Source organism: Tenrec ecaudatus, chromosome 3, assembly GCF_050624435.1.
Source record: "Tenrec ecaudatus isolate mTenEca1 chromosome 3, mTenEca1.hap1, whole genome shotgun sequence".
NCBI classification, from domain to species: Eukaryota; Metazoa; Chordata; class Mammalia; order Afrosoricida; family Tenrecidae; genus Tenrec; species Tenrec ecaudatus.
In genome coordinates, this window is record NC_134532.1 from 171,364,420 (window position 1) to 171,385,811 (window position 21,392).

General features: G+C 47.7%; 1 long non-coding RNA gene and 2 other non-coding genes across 3 annotated transcripts; all 3 read right to left on the reverse strand.

The window, feature by feature from the left end:
- Positions 1–8,553: 8,553 nt before the first annotated feature.
- Positions 8,554–11,787, reverse strand: LOC142442891 (uncharacterized). The gene is made up of 3 exons (XR_012783487.1): positions 11,400–11,787; positions 10,611–10,741; positions 8,554–9,349 (listed from the first exon to the last, which is right to left on the reverse strand). It is a non-coding gene; the product is annotated as an uncharacterized LOC142442891 (long non-coding RNA).
- Positions 9,649–9,779, reverse strand: LOC142444110 (small nucleolar RNA SNORA5). The gene has a single exon (XR_012783779.1). It is a non-coding gene; the product is annotated as a small nucleolar RNA SNORA5 (small nucleolar RNA).
- On the reverse strand, positions 11,079–11,201 carry LOC142444230 (small nucleolar RNA SNORA26). Its single transcript, XR_012783879.1, has one exon. It is a non-coding gene; the product is annotated as a small nucleolar RNA SNORA26 (small nucleolar RNA).
- Positions 11,788–21,392: the final 9,605 nt, after the last annotated feature.

A 21,392-nucleotide genomic window follows, 5' to 3' on the forward strand; every position in this document is an offset into this window, starting at 1 on the left:
GATAGCTGTGCAACATCTGTTTTTTCCCACCACATTTGTTTATGCACAATGGATACCTTATTACCTTGCTCTGCCTAGTATAATATTGATTCTTTTGGACCATTCTCTATACTCATTAAGGCATCAAAATAGCCCCCAGTGAAGTACATACCATTACTACCACTTTCCAAGCAAAGGATTTAGTGGCCCTCTCAAGTCCGGTCAATTGCCCTCTAAATATCAACTGTGTTGTCGTTGTATTTAGGTGCCACCGAGTTGGTTCCCACTTATAGGGACCTTACAAATGAGAGAATGAAGCACTGCCTGGTCCTGCACCATCCTCACAGTCGGTCTTATGTATACCAACCGGACCCTGTCCATTTCATTCTTACTGTTCTTACGTATATCAACGATTGCAGAAAGAGTGAATTACTTAGTCTGGTTCTTCTAGCCAGCGTCCCACCAAACCACCTTTCCCTGCATGGGTCTGGTATGAAGTGGTGGCGGATACTGAAAGGATTCCCCTGTGAATAATTATGAACAGGATTCCCTGGAGTGCTCTCCTGCTGCCTATACAATGAGCCCTCTCAGAAACAGGAGCCGGGATCTCATTACCAGCAAGAGCCAGAAGTGGAGGGCGTCCTCTGGACCCAAGATCTCCCCTCAGTGAACATCCTGGATCCCGAAGACAGCTATGACATCAGTTATGTGTAGCCATTGCAATGGATATTAGAACCTAGAGAGGTAACAGAGAGCATGCTAATTAAGGCAGAACAACTGTGCCCTGTGCATTTCATCCTTACTGTTGTCACTTCAGGTCTTCATAGTCCCACTCTCCTTCTCCAATCCATCTTCTATGAAGCCAAGGATACATCTTCCTAGTGCAACTCTGCTTGTGTCTATCCAATCCTTCTAAGTCTCTCAAATATCAAATTCTTCTGTGGCTTCTTGTAGCCTATAGGTTAGGGCAAAGACTGCTTTTAACTGAATATAACATGCCTATACACAAAGGTCACTGTCATCAAATCTATTATTGACCCTGCAGCACAGAGTAGAGCTGCCCGTGGGTCTCTGGGGCTGGAAATCTTTACAGGAGCAGAAAGCCTCATCTTTCTCCCACAGAGCAGCTGACAGTTTGATCTGCTGCGTTTGTCATTAGCAGCCCAAATTGTAACTTCTACACCCACAAGGCCACACTGTATCTGTGGAAAAGTATAAAACTCATAAATGCACAAGCTGCTGGAGTGTAACAAATGGTCACACTAACGTAACCAGCAACCAGCTCAAGAAATAGGACATATCCGGGCACCCCCTCCAAAAAAAAAAAAAAAAGAAATAGGACATAATCAGTACCTCAGAAGTGTTTCTCTCCAGTCACTAAGGTCTGCCCGTCCCAGCAAGGAAAAGCCATGCTCCTGACATCAGTCTAGTATCCTTGGGTGGTACATTCTATTCAGGGACTCATTACAGCATGTTCGCTTTTATGTCCAGTGTCTGCTTGCTTGTTTTTGCATGAATGTTCATTAGATTCATTTCATGTTCTCTTCTGAATCCAGCTTGATTTTCTGACAGCTCCTCGTTGCATTGGGCACATCTGTAATTTAAGACCTCTGTAAAGTCTGAAGCAAGGATGTCACTTTGAGGACTGAGGTGTGTCTGACCCAAGCCCGGGCATTTTCAATGGCCTCATTATATAAGTGAAAGCGGGACCACAAGTCAGGAAGGCTACAAAAAAACAGATGCATCTGAATGATGGTCCCGATGAGGAATGCTGAAAATGCATGGTCTTCCAGAAAACTAAACCACAATCAGAATGTTCCTTAGAAACAAGGACGGTGAGATTTCATGTTAGATACTTTGGACGTGTTAGAAGAGCCTAGTCCCTAGAAATGGATGTCATACTTGGTAAAATGGAAGGTTGGTGAAAAAGACAAAAATCCTTGAGGAAAAAAATTGATGCATTGGTGTTACAGTGAGCTCATACTTAACAGTGATTGTGAGGATGGCCCTGAACCAAGCAGTATTGTGTTCTTTTGTGCATAGGGTCGCTGTGAGTCAGAATTGATGTGACAACACTTAACAACAAACTTTCAATCCCGTTGATGTACTATTGTATCTTTTAAAAGCATTGACATGTGATATTCATGATATTTTTAAATCATTTCCACAATTTGTTGGATCACTTTTCTTTGGAATGGGCACAACTATGGATTACTTCCAGTCTGTTGATCATCTTCCAAATTTATCCCATGGGCTAGTGAGTGCTTCCAGGGTTTCACTAGGTGGTTGAAATATTTCCGTTGGCATTCTGTCCATTCCTGAAGCCTGGTTTTTGGGTAATTCCTTCAATGCAATTTGGACTTCTCCAGTACCTTTGGTTCTTGATCCTGTTACCTCTTGAAAGAGTTGAATGTCAGTTGACCAGTACTTTTTTGGCAGAGTGACTCTAGCCCTTCCACCTTCTTTTGATGCTTCCTGTGTCACTCAGTATTTTACCCATGTTATCGTTGTGTTGTTGGGGGCCAACAATTTTATGGTTTGGGGTCACCACAACATGAGGAGCTATATGAAAGGGCCATGGCATTAGGAAGTTTGAGAACCGCTGCTCTAGAGTCTCCAGTTCCAGCGCCCTCTGCCTGCCAAGGGAGGAAGCATGTGCACTAAATCCCCTGAACATATGTGAAAGAACTGAGTTCTAGCAGCGGGGAAATAGTCTAAATATCTTTCAGAATTTAAGAATCCTGAATCATCATACTTGGCGATACACACCTAACAAGAATTTATGATATGCTGACTTTGCTTAGGAAAGCCAAGCCCAGAAAGCTTACCTAAAGCAGAAGAATATCAGGACTGTATTGTGATCCATTATACTTCTTCCCCTCCCCCAACAACAACAACAAAAGATGCTGAAAAGTAATGTTTCCGCCCAACTCCTCTTTTGGACACCAGGAATGTCATTGGGTCAGGTCCCATTACACTTCTCGTGTAATGTCTCAGTACTTTGCCTGGTGTGTGCGTAGTGCTCCCTCCCAGCAGGATCATAGCAGACCTGTACAGGTGAAGGAGGCTCACCTTTGGTCTCTGTTTCAAAGGCACTGCAGCTAGTTGTCTTCCCAGCAGAGGGATGGAGTTCTGCTTGATTCTTCTCCTTGTCTGCAGAAGTGTGAAGCTGTACAACTTCTCCCAGTGTTAGGAAAGTCTAAGGACTGTCTTCATGTAAAGGCATGAGGAAACCTACAATCTGTCTGTGAAATGACTGAGATGATGCCGTGGGTGTGCATGCAAGTAAATTTTTGATTAAGATCATCCAACAATGAGTGTAGCAATACACTGACAGGGAACTGCCAGAAGGTCAGGCTGGATTCAGAAGAGGATGTAAAACAAGGGATATCGTTGCTGATGTCAGATGGACCTCAGCTCAAAGCAGAGAACACCAGAAAGATGTGTACTTGTGTTGTGGTAGCTATATAATCATTTGTCAATTTGAGGAGTAAGAGTGTAGGGGTGGAGTCTGCCTGTCAATCAGATCATAGCTGATGAGGCCTCTGTGTGGGCATGGCCTTCTCCTGAGAATTCTGGGAAAATCCAGTACTTCCTCCTTGGAAATGAGAGACACTTCTCTCTCTGACACCCTGGGAAACATAGCTGCTGACAAGACACATGGACCCACCCTGATGCAGCCCTGGGAAGCCATGCAGAGACCCTGCCAGTGCTGAGATGTTTCCAACGCCACTGGATCCAAAGACTTTCTACCCACTGGCCTGTCATCTTGTACATTCTGCGTCATTGCATGTGGTTTGTGAGTCCAAAGAGAACTTTATAGATTGGTATCAGACATATGGGCTAATACCGGACTTATGAACTTGATCTGGACTGGGCTGGGATGTTTTCTCATTGTTCGATTGCTCTTGTATATAAATCTTTTTTAGACACATATGTTGTCCATGGATTTGTTTCTCTACCCAGACTAACACATGTGTTTTATTGATTAATCCAAGGCAGTTGGCTGTGTGGACTCTAACAAACTATGGATAACCTTGAGAAGAATGGGAAATCCAGAGCACTTGATTGTGCTCTTGCGACCTCTTACCTGGATCAAGTTCACACGAAAGAAGAGACTACTGCATGGGTTAAAATCAGGAAAGGTGTGTGACAGGCTTGTGTTCTCTCACCACACTTATTCAAACTTCATGTAAGCAAGTAATCAGAGAAGTCGCCTTATACAAAGGAGAATGTGGCATCAGGATTAGCAGGCTTATTAGCAGCCCTCGATATGCAGATGATGTAACCGTGCTTACTGCAATTGAGGACTTGAAGCACTTGCTGATGAAGATCAAGGATCGCAGTCTTCAGTATGGATTACATCTCAATGTAAAGAAGACCAAAATCCTCACAACTGGGCCAAGATGTAACATGATAAATGGAGAAAAGGTTGAAATTGTCAAAGATTTCATTTCTTGGATCCATAATCAATGCTCATGGCCACAGCAGTCACGAGATCAAATGACGCATTGCCTTGGATAAATCTGCTGCACGGGACCTCTTTAAAGTATTGAAAAGCAAGGATATCACTCTGAGGACTCAGATGTACCTGACCAGTGTCGTGAAAGTTAGACATTGATAGGGAAGACTGAAGAATTGATGTTGAATTGTGGGGCTGGGGAAGAATATTGAAAGTACCATGGACCGCTGAAAGGGCAAACCAATCGGTCTTGCAAGAAGTATGGCCCGAGTGCCCCTCAGAAACAAGGACGGTGAGACTACACCTTACATACTTTGGACATGTCAGGAGAACAGTCCTTAGAGGACATCAGGTTTGGTAAAGCACAGGGGCAGTGAAAAAGAGGAAGGTCCTCAAGGAGATGGACTGACCCAGCAGCTGCAACAATGGGCTCAAGTGTAGAAACAATGGTGAGGATGGGGCAGGACCGGGCAGTGTTTTGTTGTTGTGCATATATGGTCATTGTGGTCAGAACTGACTCAGGGCCCCTACCAATGAGCCTAAGCCAATTGTATTACTAAGAGACTTGTCTGCAGCCACCCAGATGCCAGAGACATGGTGAACCATGCTTTGTTTGGATTGAGCAAATGCCAGTGAACTGGAGCCTTAGGAGGAATACTGAACTTATCCTCGTCTATTTAACCAACCTCATATTATTGGATATAGAATGTTTCTAACTCCGCCCATTTAAAAATTCCTAAGCAGAATATAACCACTTTTACACACATTCATTTCCTTAGAGCTTCCAAATGCAGGTTGCTGGATCGTGGATAATGCACTCCAAAGTGATCCTCTAATCGCACCCGTTGTTCTGTTAGCTGCTGTCAAGCAGGGCTCCAAGGCATCACAGAATGATCGAGAGCCCAGTCCTGCACAGACCCAGGGCTGGTTGGGGACCAGGGTTTTCATTGGCTGCTCTTTCCAAAGATGGCCAGGTCTTTCTTCCTAATCCATCTCAATCTGGAGTATCTGCTGACCTATTCTACTCACAGCAACAGACAAGGAGTGGGGGCGGTATATGAGGTGCATTGCCCCGGCATTGAACCTGGACCTCCTGCATGGACTGCGAAGAATCCTACGACCCCTCCCTGGGGGCAGACAACAGAAAAGTGGGTGAAGGGAGACATCAGTCAGTGTAAGACATGAAAAAAATAATAATTGATAAATTATCAAAGATTTATGAGGGAGAAAGGGTTGGGGAGGGAGGGGGGCAGGAATGAGAAGCTGATACCAAGGGCTCAAGTAGAAAGAAATTGTTTTGAAAATGATGATGGCAACAAATGGACAAATGTGCTTGACACAATGGACGTATGTATGGATTGTGATCAGAGTTGTATGAGCCCCCAATAAAATGATTTTAAAAAAACAATTCTACCACTGAACCAACACTCCCTTGTAACCTCTTGTTACTGTTTGGTGCCTTTGAATCGGTTCTGAGTCCCTTCTGACTCAGAGACCCAAGTACAACAAAGCAAAGCACTGCCTGGCCCTTCGTCATGCTTGTAATGTGAGGCCATTGTTGCAGCCACTCTATCAATTGATCTCATTGAAAGTCTTTTTCACGGGCCTTCCACTTCACCAAGCATGATGCCATGCTCCAGGGACTGGTCCCTTCTGATAACATATCCAAAGCATGCGAGATGAAATCTGTTTTATCATCTAAGAATGCTGGCTGTACTTATTCTAAGACAAATTTGTTCCTGAAAGTTGTAGCATTTCCAATATTTTTAACGGCATCATAATTCAAATACTTCCATATTTTCTGGTCTTTCTTAATGGTCATTGTCCAGCTTTCACAGGTGTGTAGGACAATTGACACTAGGGCTTGGCCATGGACCACCTCAGCTCTCAAAGGGACCTTTGGCTCTTCAACAATTGAAAGGTCTTGTGCAGCAGCTTTGCCCAATGCATTGTCATTTGATATCTTGACTGCTGCTTGCATGAGCATTGATTGTAGATCCATTATAACCCACCCCCCCCACCCCCCGCCGACAATTTGTCTTTTCTCCATGTATCATGCTGTGTTCTGGCCCTGGTGTAAGGAATTTTGCTTCACACTGCGTTGTAATCCATTCTGAAGGCTGTAGTCATTGATCATCAGTAACGGATTTAGCAGCAAGGCTGTCATCTGCATATTAAGTGGTTAATAAGCCTTCTTCCAATCCTGATGCCACATTCTTCGTTTCTTGTATGATCTGCCCAGCATAGATTGAATGGGCATGGTGAAAGGATACAACCCTGACACACCCTTCCTGCTTTTAAACTGCTCAGTAAACCCTTGTTCTGCCTCTGGCGCTATGTACAAGTTCCATATGGACACAGCAGTGTTCTTCCAACTCATGACCCTGTGGGCACGGTAAGTGTCCACATGGGTTTAAATTTTAATCTTTACTGCACTTGAAGGTAAAGGTGAGTGATATGGAGTGCACGATGTTACAACTAACATTGACTGGCATACTGTACAATGTTAATTATTCCCTAACAATGGCAGAGACCCATCAGAAACATACAGGCCAAAATGTGTTACTATGCTCCATCTTCTGGTATTATCAGGACTCTTGGCAGCATGGTGGGTTGTGCATCAATCTGTTGGTCACAGGGTCAGCAGTTCCAAACCACCAGCTATTTGTAGAAGAGCAGTTGTCTGCTCCGTGTTGGAATCCCCAAGGGACAGTTGTTTTCCTCCCAGGCCACTGAGTCAGTCACTGGCGGTGGGGATGGTGTTTGTGTGACGAGGAGGAAGGCCAGGAGGACAGGGCAACTTACCTGATGTGCTTTTGCTTATTGAAATCGCCATGTTCTATAGCGGAAAAAATAATTATTTCTTCAAAGAAAAGTGGCAGAATATGGGCCATGTTCGTAAAAACAAGAAATGCAGCTTCTTGATAGCACTGCAGATTTTCTACAGATGGCCAGTTTGGCAATTTCTCTGCCCCCTCAATCCATTGTCTGGAACACGCCACTCCCACCTTCCCCTCTTCCTCACCGCTGGCCTGAAATAGCACATCTTCAGAGATCGTCTCTGCCCCTTCTCTCACTGGTCAGCAAACCACAGGCCACGGGCCAGGGCTGGCTTGTCAATGGTTTCTGCCAAGAACCTTCTCTTGGAACAGGCAGCTCATTGCTGACCTACCATGCTCACTTTCACATCGAACAGCTGAGGGGAGCAGCTGGGACAGTGACCTTAAGGCATAAGATCCTCTCTGGTTCTCTCCAGAAATGTCTCCCCACCCAAGAGGCCACAGGGATTATGTCTGTCTGAACCATTTGGCAGTTGTCTAGGAGTCCTGGTGGTATGGGGGATTAGGAAGTGGACTGCTAAGGCCAGCAGTTCAAACCCACCAACCACTGTGTAGGAGAAAGATGAAGCTGCTGCAGCCTGTTAGTCTCAGAAGCCCCCCGCAGACAGTTCTACATGTCATTTTAGTGGGAACTGATTCTATGGTTGAGGAGCAGTGTCCCAAGGAGTGGCGCTCTCACCTTCCATGAAGGAGGGTTCAATCCCTGGCCCCGCGTGTCGCTTTGCTGGACAGGTTCCCTGGAACTTTCAGACAAGCCCCGGCGATCTGTTATAGAGGTGGGCTCATTTCTGACCTGTGATTAGATTCCTGGAGATGTTTGTCACAGCACTAGGTAGTTAGGGCAAGCCGGACGGTACTGCCATCCACCTGTGCCACAGGTCGGCAGTCCAACACCTCCCCCCCTTAAGAGTATGGGTGTAGGTCCCAGACAGCACAGCTGGTCAAAATGTGAGGGCTTTCTTGGCCTTCTGGAGGACCTTGGCTACCTCAACTCATCTGGGCAGTTTCCTGGCTGGCCCCCCCCTTTTAGCCCTGGGAGGGGTGTGGTACTTCCAGTGCTGAAGAACTGGTGTAGAGTGCACGCTCCTTCTGGCAGTGTGCAAAGGTGGCATTCACATCTCTCACAGGGACATCAGCATGGATGGCTTGTGGGAGCGATGGTGTATGGGGTAAGAACCAGAGGTCCCAGAATGAACCAACCTAAACCCAAGGCAGCAACAACTCAGTGGCTGGTCCAAGCAACATGCCAGAAATACAACAGGCCAAAGCAGGTGAAGTTAATTGAACTTTATTACTCAGACACATGGCTCACTGGACTAAGCCTTTACCTGGGAGTCTTGAGGGCAGTCTGTTTTAACAGTCCTGGGAGGGAAGGGGAAAGACCCAAGGGATGCTCACTGGAAACACTGGGAAAGGGAGAAGGGCAATAATGGATGCCGACATCACTGGGCTCTGCGTGCAAAAAAGCTGCTGACCCCAGCACACGTTAATCCTGTTCAAAGAACAGAAAGGAGCATTTCCATACTTCACATGATGCAGGACAGGGAATTACCTCTGAAGAAAAGACCTGACTTACATTCTCTAGCTCATAAAAAAAGTCACCTCCTGAAGATGCCCCAGGGGTAAGTGACTTCAGTGATACTCCCCCAGCCCTTTTAAGGAAGCAGCATTAGAGTCTTTGGTTTTACCATGGATTAAATGGTGTTCCCCAAAATGTCAGCTCCGTGGCTTGGGGAGTTTCGCAGTTATTGCCGATGGGGTGGTCAGCATGGAGGTTGTTACAGCCGTGGGCTGCTGCTAGGGGACTTTCCCTGGGGCTTGGCCTGCATTATTTATTTTCTTTTAAGAGATAAAAGATTTTTGAAAAAGTGAGCAAAGATCAGATCTCCAAGATCTGGGTGTAGAGCTTGTCCTTCAGACACAGGTGATCCGTGTACTGAGAACCTGAGGCTCAGGAAGACTGACGCCCAGACAGAAGAGCTTCCAAGGAAAGTCAGGCCCCTGGGTGTTCAAAAGAAACGGGGATCTTACTTGTCTGATGGAGACAGCTCTCTCCTCCAACTGGCACCTGTATTTTGAGAGAACACATTAGTTAAAGCCACTCACTTGTGACGGTTAAGACACTTCCAAGATCACAGATCCAAGTCTGTACATGTAAACCCCTTGCGTAAACTTCCATGAGTACGTTTACCCCTGTTGGAGGCTGGCTGTAAGGTCAGGGTGTAAACCTGTCAGCGACTGCTCCTGTGTAAGGACTGCGGTGGGTTTCGTACACTTGGACATGCAGATAGAATTCATTTCCTGGCATTCCTCAGCACGGGTGTCCTATGTTTAGTAAGATCCTTCTCTTTTCAGAGTCTACTTTCTGAATGTCTGTAACAAAATTTATCCCTGAGCCTCAGCAGAGGAACAGGGCCCATGAGTTACAGTGTCTCTGTGGCAGCCTTTTTGGCCAGTGCCAGCCATGGGCGGGCCGGCACTGAATTTGACAAGCTGCAAGCCCACTCTTGCCTAGTTCTCAATATGCAGCCTTTAAAAAAAGCCATCAATGTACTCAAAATAATCCCAGTTTATTGCCATAGTTCTATGAGTTTCTCAAACCCCCTTGGCACAAGTTAGTCAAAGGGTCACATACCAGACACCCACCCATAATTAGGAATGAATCTGAGACAGGATTCCTGACATTCCTGAGTCATGGTGACTCTGCACAACAGCAGAAACACTTTCCAATTCTTGATTCCCATGCTCTGAGTTTCCACTCAATGTGTTCCTAGCTTGTCTTAGTGTGGAAAGTTCAGCATTACCAGACCCTGACACGTGTTAGATAGATGCAGGTATCCTGGATGTAGCTCAGATTTCTGAATGACCCATGCCACCTCATGAGGTAGGTAACGGGGGAGCCAAGAACATGGACTTCACAGGGTCTGGGCAGCTGACAGGCAAGCCACTTATTAGGTCACAGGGGAGTCCTGACTTTTTCAGGTGAAGAGTGCGGGCAATCCACTAAGAAGGAGTGTGCATAAAGGATCGCGTTAGCATCATAAAGCTACAGACCCCTGGAGCATGAACCCCAATATTAGAACTATGGGAAGGGACATGTGGGGGTGGGGTATTGAGCGTAATATTGGGAGTAAGCTCTTCGGGGTTCAGTGGTTCTCATCTGTCACACTATACTTAAAAGTTTCCCCCCCATCTTTTTTACTATCCCGAAACTTATTGCCTGCTCTAAGACTCTTGGTAGGTAAATGTGGATGAGCCCAAGGAAGCACTAAGGCAGCTGGTGAGCCTGCAGAGCTGACCCGAGCCCACGGGCTCCCTGGACAACTTACTGTGTTGCTTACAAAGGAAGAAACTCGTGACCCGGTACAGACTGAGAGCCCGATCCACTTGCAGAGCTCCCACACGGATTCTCCTCCATGGAATTCCCTCCCTCCTGACCAAGGAGTTGCCGGTTGCTCACCTAGCAAGAAAAATGCTTACTATAAAAACTCCATTCTGCCCAACGCCAATTCCGGGTTTTTTTTGGGGGGGGGCGCCCTTATAGTTGCCTACCTGAGAGAAATAAAAAATCCACCGTTTTGTTCTTAATGTGAACACCCAAAATTAAATCTTTGAAAAAAATCAAATTAAAGCCTTGTGCACACATGTATAGTCTTAGCTTAAAAAACAATTCAAGGCATCCAAATCCCCTCATTCTAGCTAAAGGCTAGAAAGCCTCATGCACCAACATTTCAGTCCTCCAGTTTAAAGGTCGTTACTTGCAATAAGTGCAAGTATGCTTCGACTGCTTCCGGTTCAGCTGTGACTCCAGACAGGATCCAAAGAGGAGTTCTACCGACCTCCACTCTGGGTTTTATGGAGACTTGCTGTACCCTTCTGTGTTAGCCTCTTAAAGTACCGCAGCAACCTTAAAAGGGCACAAGAAAGGGAGACCCTGCGTCTGCCTACGTGACTCCCCCTCCCCCACCCTGCCCTCGGTCTCATGAATCGCAGTCGTTGCGGCTGGGTGGGGCCGAGTACACGTCGACTTCATGTTCCTTAAGGGTGGGCCGGATTCAAGCTTGGCACCAAATCGGTGCTTCCAGACGCTGCAGGCCACGTGATCCCGAGAGCCGTACCTGCACCAAGCTGCAAGGCCCCTGCGCCTCCGCGGGGGCTCCGAGGCCGGCCCGCATCGCCCCGCCTGCCGCCGCCGTGGACGGCCCGGTCCTGCCCCGCCGCCACAGAGGAGCCGCGCTGCGCCCTGAGGAAGCAAAGTGCCGGCTAGTCCCGGCGCCCGGCCGCCTGCGGGGCGCGGGCGCGCGCCTGTACCTCGGCGGCCCCGGCGCGGGCACTACCGCCCGCCCCTTGGGCCGCCGAGCCTGCTCTACCCCTGCGTTCTGGCCGCCGGGAGCACAGGGCTCCGGGCGGGCAAAGCTCGAGGGGACGGGCCCCCCGGCCACCCCCCGCGGGCCCACCGTGCGCCCCCCGCGCGCAGGCCCGCGGCCGAGCTACACTCACCGCCAGGGCCGAGCAGAGAGAGCGCCGCGCCGCGCGGCCCGCGAAGGTGTAGCTCGCGGGGCGGTGCAGCTGTGCACCAGCAGCCAATCCCCGGGCAGACGGAGTCGGACAGCCAATCGCGGAGAGGCTGGGCGGGCTGTAGGACCGGCCATTGGCTGCCCTCGGTCCGGCCCGCCCTGGCCTCGGGCTCGGGGTCTGGCAGGGCTGTGGCGGAAGGACGGAGAGAGCCTGCGCTAAGCTTCCTTCTGGGACCTGGCGAACCCGCAGCTGGATTCTGCACGCGCCTTATCAGGCCTGGCCTTCTTACCGGCGGACTTCCGGGACTCTCTTAGGGAGGCGGGGGACAGGGAAGAGCATCTCTACACCATGACCGGGCCACGGCCCTGAGAGTCCATATCCTGAAAAACGACCTGGTCCATAGTCTGCCTCCCTCCCGTTACGCTGAACTGTAGTCTTTTTTTTTTTTTTAATCATTTTATTGGGGACTCGTACAATTCTTATCACAACCCATACATGCATCCATTGTGTCAAGAACATATGTACATGTGTTGCCATCATCGTTCTCAAAACATTTGCCTTCTGCTTGAACCATTAATATCGGCTGCTCATTTCCCCCCTCCCTCCCCACTCCCCCCTACATCATGGACCCTTCATCATTCATAAATTATGATTATTTTGTCATATGTTACACTGTCCGACATCTCCCCCCACCTTCTTCTCTGCTGTCCATCCCCCAGGGAGGAGGCTATACGTAGATTCTTGTCATCAGTTCCCCCTTTCTACCCCACATTCTCTCCACCCTCCAGCCATCGCCACTCTCACCACTGGTCCTGGAGCGGTCCTCTGTCCTGGATTCCCCTGTGTTTCCAGTTGCTATCTGTGCCTATGTACATCCTCTGGCCTAGCCAGATTTGTAAGGTAGAATTGGGACCATGATAGTTGGGGGCGGGGGTGGTGGTGGTGGGGTGAACTGTAGTCTTAAGAGAAGTAGGTGCGCATCTCAGCAGGCCCCTCTGCAACCTGCTGCACCAACTTTCTCGGCAAGCGCCTGATCCTATTCATTTAGAATCCCCTAGGTACTAGGGAGGACTCCTGGTGGCTTAGTGTCTGTGATGTTGGGTCGCTAACTTGCAAAGTGAGCAGTTCGAAACCACCAGATACTCTGCGGGAGAAAGACAAGTCTTGCTTTTCCGTAAAGAGTCACAGTCTCAGAAACCCACAGGGGCTTAAGGTAATGCCCTGCTCAGTAGGGTCCCTAAGCTGGCACCTACTCGATGGCAGAGAACTGAGGTATCTTGGGCTTAGCCAGGGCCTGAGCATGTATCACTATAAATTTTCCCTGGGTGACAGACTCAACAAGTCACAAAGTCCCAAGTAGTGGTCGGGTGCCCTTGGAGTTGGCTCCGACGCCCCCAGTCCTGCACCAGCCTCATGTTCTTATGTTCGAGCCCATTGTTGCAGCCGTGGTGTCAATCCATGACATCCAGGGCCTTCCTGTTCTCACGGACCCTTTTCCAAACATGATGTCCTTTTCCAGGAGCGGGTCTCTCCTGACAACATGCCCAAAATACTCTGACTGTACTTCTTCCAAGGCAGATTTGCTTGTTCTCCCGGCAGTTCGTGATATTCTTATCGTGAAAGTGTATTAGGACCCCTGGTGGCTAGTGTTTAGTAAGATCAGCCGTTCCAAACCACCAATCGATCCTCGGTTGAAAGAAGGGGCTTTCTGCTCCTATAAAGAGTTCATTCCCGGAAACCCACAGGGCAGGAGGGGAGAACCCTGCCCTAGAGCGCCACTGCGAGTCAGCACTGACTCCATGAAAGTGAGGGGTGTATGGATTCCGAGGATCACATTAACATTTGGATGTCTTAGAAAAACAAATGTCTGGTCTCTGACTTTTGGGGAGTAGGAGTCTGCATGCATTTAGGATATCTTCAGGGACCTGCTCTCTTCCAAAGCCCTAGAAGGAAGATCCTTCCCTGTCTCCCTCAGCGGCTGGTAGGCAGCCTCAGGCATTCTTTAGTTGACAGCTGCTGCATAGCCCCATCACTGTGAGCCCCTTTCCCCCCATCACTGTGTCTCTTCTCTTTTCAGGGCCCTACTCAGATCAGATCAGACCAGGACTCACCTTTCTCTAGTATGACTGCATCGTAAGTTACCTACTAACGTCTTCAAACAAGGTTGTGTTCACAGGTACCTGGTAACAACCTCTATTTTGGGGGGAAGGGGGTTTATAATTCAATGCATAACAATAGGTAATGCATGTTAGACTTGGCTCTAGAGTGTGGTTTAGGATGTGATTAAAGTGACTTTGGTGTGGGGAGAAGGAAGTCAGTGCTCTGTAAGGTCACTGGGCATTGGCCTTTGTCATATATGTCCTCAGATGCACATTTAGCAATAAAGTCCAACAACCAGTAATTGTACCTGGCAGATACTCATTCAGTAATATTTAAATGGACTATGGTGGGAGAGGAAACATCAGTCTAACAGGCCTTCACTTTTCTCTGAGCCTGTCTCAGGTCTTGAGCCTGTTATGTCTGTAGTTGTACGTACCTGAGGCATCCCTGAGCAGTGCAGATGATCTTTGAATGGCTATTAACCTTCAGCAGGAACCCTGGTGGTGTAGTGGTTACTCATTGGGTTGCTGACCCGAAGGTCAGTCGTTCAAAACCACTAGCTGCTCTTCATAAATGGTTAGTCTCAGAAACCCACTGGGCCAGTTCTACGCTGTTTTACAGGTATCCAGGGTTATGAGTCAGGGTCTTAAAGAATGCTTTGATGGCCATGGTGGTCACAGCCCAGACAGTTGCCCTCCCTTCAGCTATCTTCTTCACATGGAAGTGGATTTGATGGCATTTCGGCTGAGGGTCAGCAGTGTTCTGTCTTCACCAAGCCTGGGAGAGTGCGTGAGTCTGTAACTCCTTCAGGGGAAATATCAGGAGTCCAGAGCATACCAGGGTCTAAGATGGGAGCAAGGGGCATCAGGTGACGGCAGCCCTGCCTGTAACTCTGGCTTATTTGCAGGGGGGCTGGATCTAGTTCATGGGAAATGCTTCTCGTGAAGAAATGTCTTTCTGACTTTTGAAGATTCAATCGAGAAGATGCCACGAAGTAAACCCACTTTGTTGCTATTGCTTTTTGTGTCGTACTCCAGATAACCTGTATTTGGCATGTGAGATGCCCACGGTGTTGTTAGGCGCCCTGAGGCAGATCAGATGCACCCTGACTGGTGTGAAATGAACACAGCGAGCGCACTCCCGGCCTGTGTCCTCCTCGCAATCCCTGCTCTCTTTGAGTCCACTGTTGCAGCCACTGTGTCAGTCTGTCTTGCCAACCATCTTCCTTTTTTTGGCTGGCCTTCTACTGTACCGAGCGTGGTGTCCTCTTGTGGGGACTGATCTCTCCTGAGTAAGAGAACGTCTCACCATCCTGGCTTAGCAGGATCATGCTGGCAGCACCTCTTCTAAGACAGATCTGTCTGTGTTTCTGGAAGTCCATGGTCCTTTCAGCACCATGCTGGCCCAGCACCATCGTTCAGACGCTTCCATTCTTTTCTCTGTCCAAGTTTGACCAGCACGTGAGGCGATTGAAAATACCATGGCTTAGGCCAGGCGCATCTTAGTCCTCAATGCGGCACCCTTCTTCCCTTGCCCTCTTCTGTCCAGTGAAATCTTCCTGATGACCACCTTAGGGGTCTCCCCTCTTTTCCTTACTCACCCCCACTGCTTGTGCTATGCACCCTGATTGTCACTCAGCCTCCCAGCCCTACTCCCCCTCATAAGCCCCTACCCCAACCCTTGCCCACTGCGATAATCTGACCATTCCCCTTCTCCACTGAACTCTTGCTCCCTGCCACCCAGTTCATGCGGACTCATAGCAAGTCCATAGGACGGAGTAGAGCTGTCCTTTCAGGTTTCCAAGGCTGTAAATCTTTAAGAGAGCAGAAAGCTTCATCTTTCTCCTTCAGAGTGGCAGGTGGGTTTGAACTACTGACCTTGCAGCTAGCAGCCCATCCTTCAATCCACTATTCTGCCAGGTGGACTCTTAACTATCACTAGGATCAAACCTGCCTCTTTCTCTAGCTCCTCCCAGCCTCTAAACACCTACGGGAGGCTTTCAGAAAGTTTGTGAAACAATAAAGGAAAAGATCATGGCAATTTCTAATGAGAATTGTGAAGCCCCTTCATCGTCAGAGACCACCTGCAGCCCGGGTGGCATAGTGGTTACCAGTTGAGCTGCCTAACCACAAAGTCAGCAGGGAACCACCAGCTGCTCCTCCGGAGAAAGATAGGGCTTTCTGCTCCTGTAAAGAGTTCCAGTCTCAGAAACCCACAGGGGCAGTTCAACCTTGTTCTGTAGGGCCACTATGAGTCGGCATCGACTTGATGACAGTGAATTTTTTGGTTTGGGGGATACCATGGGTACATAATGCTTGGCTATTAAGTGTCCAGGACGGTGGTTCAAACTCATGCAGCAGCTGAGCTGAAGAAAGGCCTGGTAACCTGTTCCCATAAAGATGCCAGCCTAGAAAACCCAATGGGGCAGCTCTATTTTGCCACATGGATTTGCTGTGCATCAAAATAGACTCCATAGTACTGAACAACAACCGTGGCAAGAGTTGCCTCCGTGCCACTCTGAAATCTTAAACGGAATGCAGAAAGGGGAAATGTGGAGACTAGCACTGAGGGAAAGAGAGCTGGGACTAGGTAATCCCTAAGTGGTACAGAGAGACTCTGGAAGGCCAGGGTTCCATGGTAGGAAAGCCGCCACTCTGGTAGTAGGAGATAATAGCCTGAGTATATTTTCCTGCGGTAATCTATCTGTTTAAAATTTTTAAAAATTTATTTATGTTTAAAATCATTTCATTAGGGACTCATACAACTCTTATCACAATCCATACAAACGTCAATTGTGAAAAGCACATTTATACATTCTTCTCCCTGCGGTAATCTATCTTTTCTACAGTTTCTCCCCCTAAAGCTGTGCTGCCTTAAAGTGAGCACGTGGTTGATTCATTCTCCTTATAGAAGAACACATTCCTAATTGGACCTATTTCTTCCCGCCACGGCATCCAATCCCTCTCATACCTTCCTCCAATAGCAGATGGGCTTAGGGGGACTTTATCCTCCATGCCTGGATTCAAAACGTTTACCATAAGCCTGAATTTTTGGCTATATTAATTGGATCATGAAGTTTTTCCTTGACAGCTTTCAAAGTATAGAAAATAACCATGTAGCCACTGTGGCTCTTTTGAGTTTTATGTATAAAACAAAAGGGGGAATTGTGGGATACAGAAGGATTTCTCCCAAGCTGTCTCCCCCAAATATCTGCCAAACTTAGCTGCTTGCGAATGACTATGCACTTGGAGATCATCAGAAGTAGGTCAGGGGTTATTATCCCTAAGAGCTATCAGCCACCTAGAGCAAGCAGTCACCACTGTTTATCCCACAACAAGTAGGGCCCACTCCCTTCTGATAAGGATAGTAGTTGTTTGTTTCCTTGTAGGAGACCCCAGAGAGGTCAAGCCCACCCAAGGGTGACCAAGGTTAGGCTGCAATCATGAATCTAGGGTCCACCCTTCTTGTCACATGTACACCTCTAGTTCCTCCCCTTTCTATCATGTGTACAGCCCTAGCTCACCCCATTCCTGCTATGCCTATGCACATTGTACATCCCCTTATGATGTGTGTGCATATGGTACTGCCCCTTCCTGTGACATGTGGTTACCTGTAATTGCGCCCCCCCCCAAGTAGATATATGCTTGGTGAGCAATGAACGGGGTCCTCCAGTCTCCTGCCGGACCTCTGCCCCACCTGGCCTCCTTGGCCCATGCTGTGCGCGGACATGGCTGGTAAGGTCATGGCCATCCAGGAGGTGAGCATGCTCCTATGAAATGGATCTGACTCCATTATTTGACTCTCTCTTCTAGCTCTCATGCTCTCGATGACTATATTGTAATATTTATATATCTCCACCGTACAATTGTGCTTACTGACCCTGTGATTAGGGGTAGGGGGCTGGCACCCTGTCATACCACAAATAACAAAGCATAAACAAGCACTTCTTATCTGTCTGTAAGTCATTCCAAGATCTAGGATAAAGTGCTTTTCAAGATATGCCTCCCACTGAAACCTGAAGCCGAAAACAGAATGATCTCACTGCAGGAAGAAAATGTGCCATTTGCTCCCGCAACAGACCTGATCAGGACAATACCATCTTCCAGGGTTACATCATTGGTTCTCAACACCAAGGAGGAGGGAGGTCCATGTGTGGAGCTGGTTACCTGTGATCAGGGGAGGTGTCCACAGAGGCGCTGGGACTGCTTGTATGCCGTCAAGTTGATTTTGAGCTCATGGCAACCCCAGGTAAAAATAACTTAAAAAAAAATGCAAACCCACTGCCATCAAGTCAATTCTTCCTCCTGGTAACCCTGTGGAGCAGAGCAGAGCTGCTTCTGTGGGTTTCTGAGGCTGCAAATCCTTATGTGAGCAGAAAGCCTCATCTTTCTCCAGCGTTGCAACCTAATGAATCGGAATGTCCAGGTAGAAGAGCCAGAGATCTGTAGTTTCACAAGATCCCCAGGTGCTTCCAAGGATCAGCCAAGTTGAGAAGGTGAAGGGATCCCCAGAATCTCCCTTATAAAAGGGCCACACCTCCCAGGAGGCTTCATTACACTGTGACCTGATTGACAGGTTGGACTCCACCCCTACACAAGTGCAAGTAGGCATAAAGTCTGTTATATTTCACAAACTTATTTTGCCTACTACCCCTGTTTAGGAAAAAGAAATTACTAAGCACCTTCCCTGGGAATTAAAAAGTGTTGTACTCTTAGCTGGAATCCAGAATAAAGTGTAGGTATCTGCATTTGCAGCCCCCCTCACTCCCCGTTGATCCACTAGCCCACAGGTGACATCACCCACTTTGATAATGGAGACGGTTCAGAAAGCCATTGCATGAGTGGAGGAGGCAATATAGCTGGGCCCCCAAACACCATTTGTACTATGCGCAACAACTGCTCTGCAAAAATGACAGGATATTGTGAAATTTAATTAAGCTGACAAGGGGAAGGAGGCATGTTTTGGTTAGATAGTTACCTATTAAGAGCATTGTGTAAATATTAATTCAATTCTAATGATAGACTAGAGGGGAAATGTTTACTTTAGAGCAAAAGTGGCTCATACCGAACCTAGTATTTAATACCAGCCTTTTGTAAGTTGGATACATATTTATATCTATAAATCTATATTTATTCATTAATCTACTTATAGCCAGCACCTACCTCTCCGGCTGTTCAATGTTGATTCTAGGGACATCATTTGATTTGGATGCCAAGGCAGAGTTGGATTGGTGAAGCTTACACAATTTGGCTGTTGTTGCCATGTGGAGTTAAGTTGGTTCCAACTCTAGTGTCCCCGTGTACAACAGTAAAAAAAACCCTGTCCTGTCATAGTAAACCAGCCTCTAACAACCACAGGGTCCATAGGCGCTATTGTATGGCGATAATATATAAAGATTATAGTAAAGTCACAGAAGATAGGAGAAAAGATAAAATAAAGGAGTCAGACATATTTTATAGTAGCATGCTCACCTCAGCCCCTCTTGGGGGTCAACATGAGGTGGGAGAAGAAAGGAGGAGAGAGAGTATATTTCTAATCATGGCTTATATACACTTAGGGGGTGTGCAAGCCCCCTGGTTACATCATAAGGGGTAGGGATGGTACTATAGGTACTATAGGTACTACACTGTAGGTACTACATGCAATGGGAGGGGAACTATCCATGTGTATACACACAATAGGAAGGGGAGGGACTAGGGGTACATATGTGACAAGATGGATGGATCCTAGATTCAAGATGGCAGCCTAACCTTGGTTGTCCTTGAGTTGGCTTGACCTTGTCTCTGGGCTCTCCTTCAAGGAAGCAGTCCACTATCCTTATCAGCAGGGAGTGGGCCCCACCTAGGGTGTAACAGACAATAGTATCTGCTCTAGATAGCTGATGCCCTCAGGGAGATAACCTCTAAGCAGCTGACCTCCCACCATGCACCAGCAAGCAGCGTCTCTAGGTTTGGCATGCATTATGGTGGGAGACAATCTGGGCAATAACCCTTTCTGTATCCCACACTGACCAGTCCTGCACCATCCTCACAAATTATACCACGTTTGAGCCTTCTTTTGCAACCATTGTGCCAAGCCATCTCATTGAAGGTCTTCTTGTTTGCTGACCCTCTTTACCTGCTATTCTTTTTTGGGGACTGGTCTTTCCTGATCACTTGTCCAAAGCATCTGAGAGGAAGCCTCCCATCATTTCTTCTAAGAGCATTCTGCCCGTACTTCTTCCAAGACAGACTTAATTCTTTTTCTGGCAGTCTGTGGCACTGTCAATATTTGTCTCCAGCACCATAACTCAATGCATCAATTCTTCTACAGCTTTCTTTTTTTTTTTTTTCATTGTCCAACTTCCACATGTGTCTGAGGCGATTGAAAACACCATGGCTTGGGTTGTGTTCCCCTTGCTCCTCAAAGTGACATCCTTGCTCTTTAGCACTTTAAATAGAGTTCCCGTGCAGCAGATTTGTCCAAAGTAATAAGTCATTTGATATCGTGACTGCTGCTTCCAAGACCATTTATAGTGCATCCAAGGAAAAGGAAATTCTCCAGTTATCATGATGTTAGCTACTGGTCCAGTTGTGAGGATTTTGGCTTTCTTGGCACTGAGTTGCAATCCACACTGAAGTCTTTAGCCTTTGATTTTCACCGACGAGTGCTTCAAGTCCTCCTCACTTTGAGCAAGCAAGGTTGTGTCATCTGCATATTCCAGGTAGTTGCGGAGTCTCCCTCCATTTCTGGTGTCATGTTCTCCTTCACATAGACTATCAGCTCAGCATGCAGACTGAATAAGTGTGGTGAGAGGATGCAACCCCCGCATGCACCTTTCCTAAATTTAAATCACTCTGTATCACCGTGTTCCCTCTGAAGGACTGTCTCTTGATCCAGGCACACGTTCCTCATGAACACAACTTGGGGGGCCCTTAAAAAACAAACCCAAAAAACATTACCAAAAATGAGAAGCACCACACCCCTTGGTTCCATTTTCAGCCCAACAATAGACAGAGCCATAAGGGAACGATAACACTAGAGAGAGATGCATGCCTCAGAATGATCCAGAACTATCTGAGATAAAAAGAAGTCCTTGTGACAGAGTGGGTTAGGTGCTGGGCTAACAGCAAGGTCAGCACTCCTGGGAGAAAGAGAGATTTTCTGTTTACACAAAAGCTTTCAGCTCTGGAAAACCCTCTGTGAATCACCCTGAATTGGAATTCACTTGATGGCAATGGTGGCTGAGATTGTAGGATCGATTTGGCAGTGGAGAGAAAGCAGGAAGGCAAAGATAGAAAGTCGTTTCACAGGTTTATTTCAGAGCTCCTGGGGGAGGCTCACGGGGCCCCTAAGTCAGGGCCAGAGAGGTTGTGCTGCCCAGGAGGGAGGAGAGTATGGAGAAAGTGACAGGAGCATCCTGAGCTCCCATGAGAGGTTCATGGGTCCCCAGATGCGGGCTCCCGAAAAGTCGTGCTGCCTGGGAGGGAGAGGAAGCGATTTCTTAGTACTGG